The sequence below is a fragment of the Lactuca sativa genome, chromosome 7 (assembly GCF_002870075.4).
Source record: "Lactuca sativa cultivar Salinas chromosome 7, Lsat_Salinas_v11, whole genome shotgun sequence".
NCBI lineage: Eukaryota > Viridiplantae > Streptophyta > Magnoliopsida > Asterales > Asteraceae > Lactuca > Lactuca sativa.
In genome coordinates this window covers 35,443,979-35,456,444 of record NC_056629.2, presented here as the reverse complement: position 1 = coordinate 35,456,444, position 12,466 = coordinate 35,443,979, and positions in this window count along the sequence as shown.

The window sequence follows — 12,466 nt, the reverse complement described above, 5'->3', positions numbered from 1 at the left end:
TTGCATAACTTGTCGACTCGTCGAGTCCCCTCCCAAACTCTCAACCGCAAACACCTGGTTGAGAACCCTATGTTCGTAAACTCCTTGGCCATGCACGCTTAGCCGTAAACTTTTAACCGTAAACCCGACTCGCTGAGCTCATAAAGCGAATCGATGAGTTCCCTTAGTCCATTTCGTTTTCGGTCCTTTACAGTGGAATCTGGAGTCACAAACTTCAGATCCAACCTTCCCTATCATGGATGTCACGTAAAGTTTCAAACTTTATGTGCATGCAAGGCCTCACAATGTTAGAAGGTCAATAATATGCTTTCAACAAGGTTTGTGTGCATGGGAAGGGTTAAGCTACATAAAGGGAGCAACTTTATGACTTTGGGGACCTAAAAAGGTCCAGATCTGAAACTATATCTCAGTGATACATCCAGATCTAAGCTTGGACTCCAATTTCCCCAAAATTGACATGTACTTGGGAGAGGAGAGATCTAAGAATCTACAGTTCAAGGTAACGACTTTTTACCTTAAAATGATGCCAATGTAGTGTAGATGTCGGGTCTACTACTTCCCCTCTTGTTCCTTCTTCTAAATCTCTTCTTTAACACTCCAAGTTTGCTAAACCAAGCTCTTACTCTCACTCAAGGGGGGTTCCCGGCTGAAGACCTCTCTCTCAAAGGTAATAAGATGCTAAAGGAGGCCACAAGTGCAGATAATGATCCTTATAAAGGGTGCAACCCTTAAAAACTAGGGTTTCCTCTTACAACTCCTACTCGCCGAGTCGGGACTTCCGACTCGCCAAGTAGGTGTCGATCTCGCATTCACGATTAAATGCCCCTACTCGGCAAGTTGGACTCCTAATTCACCGAGTCCATGCACAAAACCCCCTTAAAACTATATTTAACCTCTAGAACTAGGAACAGGTGTTAAATTATCTATGCATAAAATCCTCAACAAGACAAGGCTCCCAACACTAAATCTCTTCCTAGGCGTCTCCAAGGGCAATCACCACACCACTCCCCGCCATCTGTTGCAGAAGGAACTCCCACTAACTAGCTCACAAATACAATTTCATATCACCGACACCGGATAATTCTTCGAATGAAAGGTCTTACACTATAATGGTTGGAGTCAAACAAGAGTTGCACAATAGAGTTAAAACCTAACCTTCTAATATTATTTAGTCTCAATAATATGTAACTTAGCATATTTGCTTACTCGTTAGCTGAAGCTAACGAGAACTCATAAAAAGCACAAAGGAGGCAGCATTTGAGCATTGAGTGATTAGAATCAAGCATAACCTAAACATGCCATCCTATCACTGACTGATCAACACTAGCATGCAAGTCTACAAGCTCATACAGTAGGCATATAAAGGCATGTCTCCAAGCATTCTATAATGCAAATCCAGAGTAGATCCTTAGCCCTAACTAGCATGTGATTCACAAATTCACACATCAAAGCATATCATAAAACATGTATGGGTATTTTGGGAAAACTTACTTGAGCTCGGTCAATTACATGTACCACACCCTTTTCTTTTATTAGAAAATCCCTTTATACAACATTTCTTTTTGAAAAATTTCACTAAACCCTCAGTTTAAGTTCATACACACTCGAGAGTATGACCGAATCCTTCAAACTAAGGCTCTAATACCAATTTGTAATGTCCAAAAAATTAAGACTAAAAATTTTGAGTTTTAAATTAATAAAACAATTATCTAAAGCAACGTCATAAAAACCATAGTGAATCAGAGTGTATCAACAAACATCCAAGCACACCAGAGTCATGTAAAATGTGGAACAATGTGGTGTGTGCAATGCAGTCATCCCGAGCTATTCCCCTTCGACCCATAAGTACCTGAAACATAAACTAAAAACCGTATGCACAAAGCTTAGTGAGTTCCCCAAAATACCACATACCATACATATCTAACATATAATGGGCCCCGCCCGACATCGATCCCCGCTCGGAATAGACCTGTCAGTCATCAGGCACTGCCGGGCATTGGGCCCCGCTTGGTATACATACAAACACATAAGCACATGCAAAATCACAAAGATAAATAGCATACAATATAATCATCAAACCTCGCCCCGCATCGGGCCTCGCCTGGTAAATGATGGGTATTATGCAAAACATATATTCCTATGTGTTCATGCAACCCTAAAAAAATTTGATCTATGTTTTCTCTAATTGAACATAGAACTTGAACAACAAAATAGAAAATCCTAGCATACCAGCATATTTTGGTAATACACAATAAGGGTTATAAGAATCATAGCTTGATTGTTATATAGTAATAACAATGAAAAATCCTTGTGTTGATGAAGCCATGAGAGCAAGCGTCACAAGTGTCACGCCTCTAGTGGTTCACACCCACCACTAGCAATAAAAGATGACTGAGAAGGTGGAGAGAGACTTCAAATTTTTGGTTGGATCTTCCAAGAAGCAAGTGGAGAGAGACTTCAAATTTAAAGGGTTTAGGCTATTTATATAGTGCAGTCAGGAATCCCTAGATAAACCATAGTCCAAGATAATCTTAAACCGAGTAATTATCCATTTTTCTGTTTATCCACCAAAGACTATTCAAGAACTCCTTAAGCATGAAGAAACTGTCCATGCCTTCATAGAGGGTTCTAGATTGCCTCTTGCTCAACTATTGAATAATTGCACTTCAGTCGCTGCACTTTTAATTAATTATTTTAATCCCAAAATTAATTCCAGTTAATTTTCGATTAAATATTAATTAAATATTAATATATATAATTAATATGTTATTTTCATAATACATTAACAAAACATTTATTTCAATTTATTGATCAAATAACAAATCAACCTATTTCTCCAAATCATCATGTCCAACTACTAGTCTTAAGGGCAACCCAAAAGGATTGTGTTACTATCAATTTAAGTGTATACCAATTATAGTTATGGGCTTAGACACCTAATCCAATAGTAAACATATCATAAAACATATATGTAGATTCATACAGACAACTAGAATACTAATCATAATAAACCATGGTCCGACATTGGTGCCTTCGACCCACTAAACATAGTGAGGAAACTCACCTCAAGCAGCTGAGTATCTCAGATAAAGTCTCGGTCTGCTGATCCGGAAAATCCCTGCACTAACATCATCAAATAATATCCAATTAATAATTGGATCTCGACCCCTAATTAAGATTCTAAATTACTTGTCCAATAACCAAGGTAAAAGACCATATTACCCTTTTTTTACTTGGCCCAAAACCAAGGCCTAACTCGTTTACACAAAAGGCCCAAATTCCTAAATGGAATCCTACGGCCCAATATGGACCAACTTCTTAATTTGGACCAAAAATCATCATGGACCTAATTCCAAGAAAGCCCATAGTCTATCCATGACCCAAGGTTAGAAGTCCAATGGCCCAAAAGGGCTCAAACCCTAAAAGTTAACCGGTCAAAGACGTCAACACCGACTGAGTATGCCCTGTGTACTCGGTCAGTACGCCCAACGTAATCTGAGTCTTGACCAATCTACATGTTGTTGACCTAGTACGCGCTATGTACACTAAAGTTAAAGTACGCCCCGCATACGCCTTTAGTTCTTAATCCATCCTGAAAAGGTCTTAAACCTTTAAGTCCAAACATCCAGATCACAAGGCCGGTTCCAAAACACGTCTTAATATGTAAAGTTGATAACATTGAGCTTTTTCATGGCTCAATGGTGTGACATACCCATTTTCACGGCCAAAAAAGACCGATTTTGTTTATACTTTATAAAAATCAGAGTACTTCTTTTAAAAAAAATGTTGCGGAATTTGTACCCAGTAAAACATGATAAATTCGTTATCAAAGCATTTCCAAAGAAATGTATTTTTATTCATTTAAAACATTGGGATGTCATTGTCAATACAGAGACATAAGCATAAACAAAACTTATATTCATTACCACTAGTGATCTATATCTCCTTAATCTCTCAGTGTAATGTGACTTCATATCAACATCTGTGATATAAATAAACTGAGTGGGTCAGGTTGGGAAACCTGGTGAGTACATAGGGTTTTCAACCTACAATAATATAATTATTATGTTTAATCATCAAACAGTTAACCCAATTACCCATCCCCATTATCTTCTTTACTCTTAAGGATCTACCCTAAGAATCAGCTATTTCTCGTTCATTCATTCCTAAGGATTTTCCTAAGGAATAGATACGAAGTCCATCGTTGTCAATGATACAACTGTCAAGCACAGCTGCTAGTTCTATCACTTAGGTGCAGCTGCCATAATTGTGACATTCTATATGAGGCACAACTGCCACAATTTTCCTTCGAGCACAGCTGCTAGGGTTATCTCGTTTATTGATAGTATCGTTTTCGAGAGTCCACTCGCAATACATGCCAATGGGTTTTTAGAGTACACCGGTGAACACATTGTTCACAACACCTACAGGTTATGAGCCTGCTAGTGTTCCACTAGACTGTCTAGAATAGCCCGTGGTTGTCATCCATACTCTGCCAGATGACGGCGCCAGCATTTGGGAACAAGGCTTCTCACATCGTCCACCTCTCACCCTTACCTCATGGTCTATATTATTTCTCAACTCCTCATCCAAATCATATTTCATCTACCCATGTTTTACCCAATATATTATGAAGATATAAATACATATACAGTTTAAATCATATAAAACCTGTATAAAATCGTTCATCCAGCATAAATAGCAAGTATATAGATAATACATATCTATGTGTAAGACGAAAGGGACCATGCACTCACTTGAAAAGGTGGTGATTCCGAACTCAGACAGAGCTTCGCTTCTTAAAATAATTTCCTTCGACGAAACCTAGTATTATTACCACTAGAGTTTAGTTTATTATTCGTCGAGACTAATTAATAGTCTAGCCATTATTACTATTATATAAGCGTTAAAAAATACTTATGTAACCCATAATAATAGCCCAAGTACTTATTATAAGTTCCTAATAACGTTACTATAATTAAATAAAAGCTATATTAAAAATAGCGTATGCGTAGCTCACTGTCACACCCCCGAACCAGACGGCGGAAACGTCTGAGGGCTATTGTGACTCAATTGAATACGATCACAATGAATATACATGAAACATAAAATCATTCAATACCAAGCATTGGAATATTACAACTGGTAGCGTTTACATTCAGTACATTGATCCATAATATTACATGCCCAAAAGTAAATTGTTCGGTACTAATTAAAACCACAGCAAGACGTTACTGAATACATATTTCCTTTTCGATTTACCTGAGAATACAAGTATTTTGAAAAACGTCAACATATGAAATGTTGGTGAGTTCATAAGTAATGTTTGAAATATAGTGGTTTGTATTGTTTTGAAAATCACCAGAAAATCCGATATTTTCTGAAAAGAACTTAGTATAAAAAGTGTAGGCATCGATATTCGCATTCTGCACAGTGAGGTTCCACAGCTCTTGCTCCATTTTCTGAATCTCACCTCATGGGCAGTATTCAGCCATCAACATTTCTTTCATCTCCTCCCACGGCATGGAGTTGGCTACAGGGAGTGTCATGGCTTCCACATGTCCGTTCCACCAAGTGAGCGCTTGATCGACAAAAGTGCAGGCTGCGAACTTCACTTTCATCTCCTCAGGACAATCGCATATCTCGAATACCGATTCCACCTTCTCGATCCATTGCTTCAGAGTGATCACCCCTCCAATGCCGTTAAAAGTTCGTGGCTTGGCGTTTGTGAAGTCCTTGTAGGTACATGTTTTGGTGGGTCCTTGATTCATTCCGTTGTTCGAACTCCCGGCCCCTTGCCCGTTGACTCCTCCATTGTTCCCCTGATGAATTTGTGCCATCGCTGCAATGACTGCAGCAAAGACTGCTGCCTGGAATGCGGCTGAGTCAACTTCGGGTGGGGTTGGTCCAGGGTTTCCGCGAGTAGGTCGGTGAGGCATCTTCTTGTCACGAAACGGAAAGATGTTGAGTGTACGTGGTTTCCATGAGGTTGTGGTCCTACTGACTAGGTGTATGGCACGAACTTAAGTACTTCTATCATTTAGCATACAATCATAGATTCGCAACACATAGCAAAACACGTAAAAGTTCACTAATACTATCCTATGCCTCTTCCACTATTGCAGACTAAACAGACGTTCTCTTTTTGGTGATAAAGGGGTTTGTTTTTAGGTTCCCTAGCTCGCGATCTCATCAGAACGTGTGTTAGTTATCCTTTGGAGAGAATGTAGTTGATCAGGCTACATCCACTCCGTGGTACCGCTAAGAACAATCCTGAATTAACCGAGATACTAGCATTATCTTGTTTGGTTCGGCGTTATGTTCCTTATTCCTAATACAAGCAAAGGTGTTTTATTGTTGTATTTTACTTGTTTTGTTCAGAGTTATGTTAGTCCCTCTTGTGGTTTATAGTTGCATATCAATGTATGGTTTGATATGCTAGTTCACTATAAACAGAGCTCTGATACCAACCTGTCACACCCCCGAACCAGACGGCGGAAACGTCCGAGGGCTATTGTGACTCAATTGAATACCATCACAATGAATATACATGAAACATAACATCATTCAATACCAAGCATTGGAATATTACAACTGGTAGCGTTTACATTCAGTACATTGATCCATAATATTACATGCCCAAAAGTAAATTGTTCGGTACTAATTAAAACCACAGCAAGGCGTTACTGAATACATAATTCCTTTTCGATTTACTTGAGAATACAAGTATTTTGAAAAACGTCAACATATGAAATGTTGGTGAGTTCATAAGTAATGTTTGAAATATAGTGGTTTGTATTGTTTTGAAAATCACCAGAAAATCCGATATTTTCTGAAAAGAACTTAGTATAAAAAGTGTGAAGATCCGTAAGTATGCTTGTTTGTTTCTATAAATGTAAAAGTACAATTTGTAAACCTCGGTATGTAACTCGTAGGTGTATTAATTGAAAACCCTAGGAAAACCCGATGTTTTCCTAATACTTTACATCAAATAATTTATATCTTGTTATTTCGTTACGACAGGTGTATTCGTTGAGTCCCGGTGACGTTGGATTAATTATGGATTGTGAATTGTTATAAACACACATTAATGAAAATGACTAGTTTACAACCATACAAACGATCCCTTAGGCGTCGCTCGCACTATTCACTTAATCCAAACACCCGGACTTCATGTAGCCCTACAACCGAGGAGGAAAAGAGGGTGCGAAGCCCCCGATATTTTCCGTAAGTCGTTCAAGGCTATCGTGAATGCGAAGGGCCCTTAGCCCGACTCGCATTTGGTGAATTCTCGACTTTACTAGCAGCACCAGAGAGCCCTTGGGGTCCAACAGCACAAAGCCTGTAAAAGTCCTTTTACACGAAATTAGGTCATATAAGACCCAACTACATGTAAGCGAGTTTCCTTCGAGCCTAAAGATCATGACATTGGGCTAGCTAGGCCCAACAAACACGATTTGAAACTTTTGGGCCCAAAGACGGTGTATCGACGTCTGGTGTATTCTCACGTGTGTATTGACTTCCCGAAATTTCCGCGTGTGTATTGAAGTTTCGTCGTGTTAGTAATTTCGGATTCACTATTGATTCGAGACCGAATCAATTCGTTTGATAACGATTTTGGTGTTGAAGGTGTATTATAATTTGCCGATAGTCGAGGTGCTAGTATTTCATCATGACGGATTTACTATTTAAAACATTAGGATGTTTCATTATTGCAACCCCATTCTTTTGAATAATTTACACATTTAACCCTTTGTATAAAATAAATTTCTATTTTAGTCCTCAAACCATTTTTCTTGACACTTTAGTATCAAAACTTGTAGAAAGGTTACTTTTCAGCTCAAAGTTATTTGAAAAACAGTTTTAGTCCATCAAATAAAGTTTTTCTCGGCTGAAACCCTTATTTTCGCAGTTTTTACACTTTTGGCCCAAAATAGAAAATTTTTGCATCTTTGGTCCCTTTTAAATATGAAAAGCATTTTTAACCCATGAAATGGACTTGGAGCACTAGTAGTCTCCTGTTTTACAGAAAATCACAGTTTCAGCCCCTCTAATTTGAAAATCTCGCACATTGGGCTTTATTGGGCCGAAAAATTCATTTTTGGCCCATTATGCTTAAAAATTTCACATTTAATCCTTCAAAGAGAATATTTCCAGAAAAATACCTTATTGAAACTGTTTTGACTCATTTCATCCATCAGAATTTGTATTTTGTCATTTTGGGCCCTTTAACTTTATATTTTCAACATTTTGAGTCCAAAAAATGGGATTTTTAGCCCAATAAGTTCATATTAACCAACTTGGTTATTTTTCTAGAATTGATTTGTGTGTAATAATATGTGTAACACTTGTTTCATACATCCTAATGCAAATCTCGATTTTAAGGACTTTTTGACTAGTTTCAACACCACAATCACATGAGAACATGTAAATAAACATAGAAATCATAGAAAGCATACATATACTCATAGATCTACACATTTGCTTGTATTCCCCCCCCCCCCCCCCACAAAACTTATAAAAACCGAAAAATAGGGGGTATGAAGCTCACCTTTGGGTGTGGTTTCAGTTTTGGAGAAAAGATGGAAGAAAATGAGGTGATTTTCGGCCCTAGCAACACCTTGATGATGATCTCGAACTTGGGGGGATTCTAAGAGTATGATTACCACAAATGTTTAAGAGAAGGGATATAATCATGATAAAAGAGTTATAAAATCCTTGGATATGTATAACTTACCAAGAAGTGATGTTCTTTTCTTGAAATCCTCTTAATGCACAAGCAAGAATTCGAGATTTTTGGAGGGGGAAGGAGGAGAATATTTGAGAGAGTTTGGAAGAGTTTTGATGTTGTGTGTGTGTGTGTGGTTTGGCTCTCGGCCGATCATAAGAAGAGAGAGAGAGAGAGAGAGAGAGAGAGAGAGAGGGAAAAGAAGTTGCATGGGAACATGAGATGCCCTAGATGTATGTGATGTACTAACCTTGATATCCTTTGAGCAATAATGATGTGTCAAGGTTTAATTCTAATTATTCTCTTTTTTTTATGTTGGGCCGAGAAATAGAGGGGAGAGATGGAGACTTGGGCCTTTGGTGCTTAAATCCAAATCATGGTTCCATATTGATTGTTTTTCGGCCCATTGGACTCCTAGGGTGCCTCATGGCCCAATTTGGTTGATTATATTTGTTATGGTCCAATAAGAGTATTTTGTTTAATTCTAGGCCCATTATAGCCCAAAATGTTGAAATAAATGAAAGTGGGTCCAATTAGAGCCCATTTAAAGGTTCTAAGCCCATGATAGTCAAATTGGAAGCTTATTGGTCCATTAGGCCCAATAAGAAAGTCCTAGTCCCAAATGGACCTAACAAGAACTTCTAGGGTTTCTAATTGCTTGTTGACTATTTGTAGTACTTGTATGGTGTATTGGATTGAAGTTTTGTTGTCATAGAGTAAGCATCATACATGCTCTTAAGTTTTTGATTCTACATTTTACTTGAGTGTAGTGATTACAAGACACAAAATTTCTAGTTGTGACACTCACTTACACCGGGTTTTACAGAAAATCGGGCTTTGCTTGGAGCACCGTTCCCGAGCCGAAAAGCTCTTCTTCTCGGATCCGTCGAGCACTCCGGGGCTTCTGCCTCGTGCTAGGGAGGTTCCCTAGGATTTTCGGGGGGTTTCGGGGCTAGAGAGAGAGAGAGAGAGAGAGTAAAGAAAAAAAGAATGGGAAATGTGTGAAAAAAATGAGGGTGGGAAAGGTTCTATTGATAGGGTGGAATATGGCTGAACTTGGTGCCACATGTGTGACATCCCCAATTTCACGGTCAGAAAAGACCAATTTGTTTATGATTTGTTTTATAAAATCAGAGTAATCCTTTGATTAAAAGAGTTGCGGAATTTGTTCCCAAAACAAAATATGATAAGAGTCTATCAAAACTTTTCTTGAAGAAGTGTATTTTCATTAAATAACAAAATCTCGGGATGTCATGTTCCGATACAGAATAAAAGCATAAACAGTATAAAATAGACCTTACAACAATTATTTATAACTACTGATCTATAATCCAAAATCTCTCGTCAAGTCCACCAACTTATACTCTTGTACCATTACCTGTAATACAAAGAAAACTGAGTGGATCAGGCTTGGGAGGCTGGTGAGCATATAGGGTTTTCAACCCACAATAATATAATTATTATATTTAATCATAAAACAATCAACCCAATTACCCATTCCCATTATCTTCTTTACTCTTAAGGTTTTACCCTAAGAATCAACTATCCTTCATTCATTCATTCCTAAGGATTTACTTAAGGAATTGGCACGAAGTCCATTGCTGCCAAAGTTTATCTATCAGGTACTAAATCCATAGCTATCAGGCGCTAACTCCATAGTCACCAAGGTTCACTTAACAAGCGCTAACTCCATAGTCGTCAAGGTTTACTCAACAAGCGCTAACTCCATAGTCGTCAAGGTTTACTCAACGTGCGCTAACTCCACAGTCGCCAAGGTTCATCAAATAGGCACGAAGTCACATCGCCGTCAAGGTTTATACAATAGGCGCTGACTCCATAGTCACCAACCATCCCATCTACCCATGTTCTACCCAACATTTTCGTAGATACAAATACTTACACAGTTTAAATCATTTAACACCTGTATAAAACATCAATTCTACGCCCATCTCAAATAGACAAACAATATATAAGCACATAACATGTATTTCATAGCAAATACTTCGTATTTATATGTTAGAAGAAAGTAACTACACACTCACTTGATTAGACGATGCTCGGACAACACTACAGCTTGTAAAGTAGTATTCTTCGGTAAAACTGGAAGATCTTCACACATCGGGCTTCTTGCAGGTAGAGCTTCGACTCAGAAACTCTTTTCTTCTCGGGATCTTCGGGCTTCGGAACTTGCTTCGGGTCTCGGGATGATACCGGGGCTTCGTGGGGTTAAAATAGGGCTTATAGAGGGTATTAAGAGTGAGAGAGTATTGGAGGAGCAACCATAATCGGCTGACCCTTGATTTCTATTTATAGGGCTGTTTTCTGGAAATTCACGTCGTGAACAGTACTCCCACGTCGTGGGGCTTGATCGTCATTGCATGCGTCATCGTCCACTTGCTCTGTCAGACTCCAGAAGGCGTCAAAAGTCAGTTCACATCGTGAACACTGTTTTCACGTCGTGAACTCTAACACAGCTTTGGGGTTCGCACCCCGCACTTCAGAAATTCATAACTTTTGCATACGAGCTCCGTTTTCGACGTTCTTTATATCCACGCGTAGGTGAGATTATGCTCTACAACTCTCGTTTAGACTCCGTTGGATAATTTTTACTTTAATTTTAATATATTATTAATATATTATTTTTAGTAGGCCGAGACAGGAAAACTCCGTTCGAAATTCATAACTACTTCGTCTGATGTCCGTTTTCGTCTGTCTTTTTACCGTTGGACTACTATCGATGAGATCTTCAATTCTCATTTAGATCGTTTCGGCTAGAAATCACTCGATCTCATATTCGAACTTCGAGCTTCATACTGTTAATGTTGCAACTTCGAAAAATCATAACTTTCTCATACGAAGTCAGATTTAGACGTTCTTTTTATGCACGCTCTCGGTTTAACGTATTCTACGACTTTCATTTTGATCACTAAGGCCAAATATCACTCTAACCTAAATTCACTATTTACGTCGCACCGTGTCGTGTCGATTCTGTCGCGAAACTTCGACATGTCATAACTTCTTCGTTATAACTCGGATTTCGGCGTTCTTTATATGTACGGAATCCCTGTAACTATACTACATCTTAGTTAGGATTATTCCTTCTAAATAATCTTCCATAAAAAAGTCATTTTTTGATGCTCTTTGTCTCTAAATTGACTAGCCCGGATCTACGGGCGTTACAACATGTCACCATCTGATGGTAAGACTTGGGGAGAAAGCAATGGCCAAGATTGTGCCATGTCACTCATTTTCGCACAACACACTTCCAACTGCTAAAATCCGTAACTTTCACATACGAGCTCTGTATTTTACGTTCTTTATATCTACGCGTAGGTAAAAATAAGATCTACAACTTTCATTTTGACTCCGTCAGCTAATTCTCGGCCGATCTTAAATTTAACGATACAAGGAGATTATACTGTTAAATGTCCACGTAAAATTCATAACTTTTACATACGGACTCTGTTTTCTTATGTCTTTTTACCGTTGAGTTCCTATTAATGAGATCTTCAATTATCATTTAGGTCGCGTAGGAAAAAAACCGCTCGATCTAAAATTCGAGTTTCGGGCTGTGCACTACTAAGCCAAATCTTAGAAAACTCATAACTTCCTCATACGAAGTCAGATATGGACGTTCTTTTTTTGTACGTTCTCAGTTTAACGTACACTACAAATTTTGTTTAGATTTCTAAGGCTAAAATGTCCTCCATCTTAAATTCACTATTTACGTATCCCGGT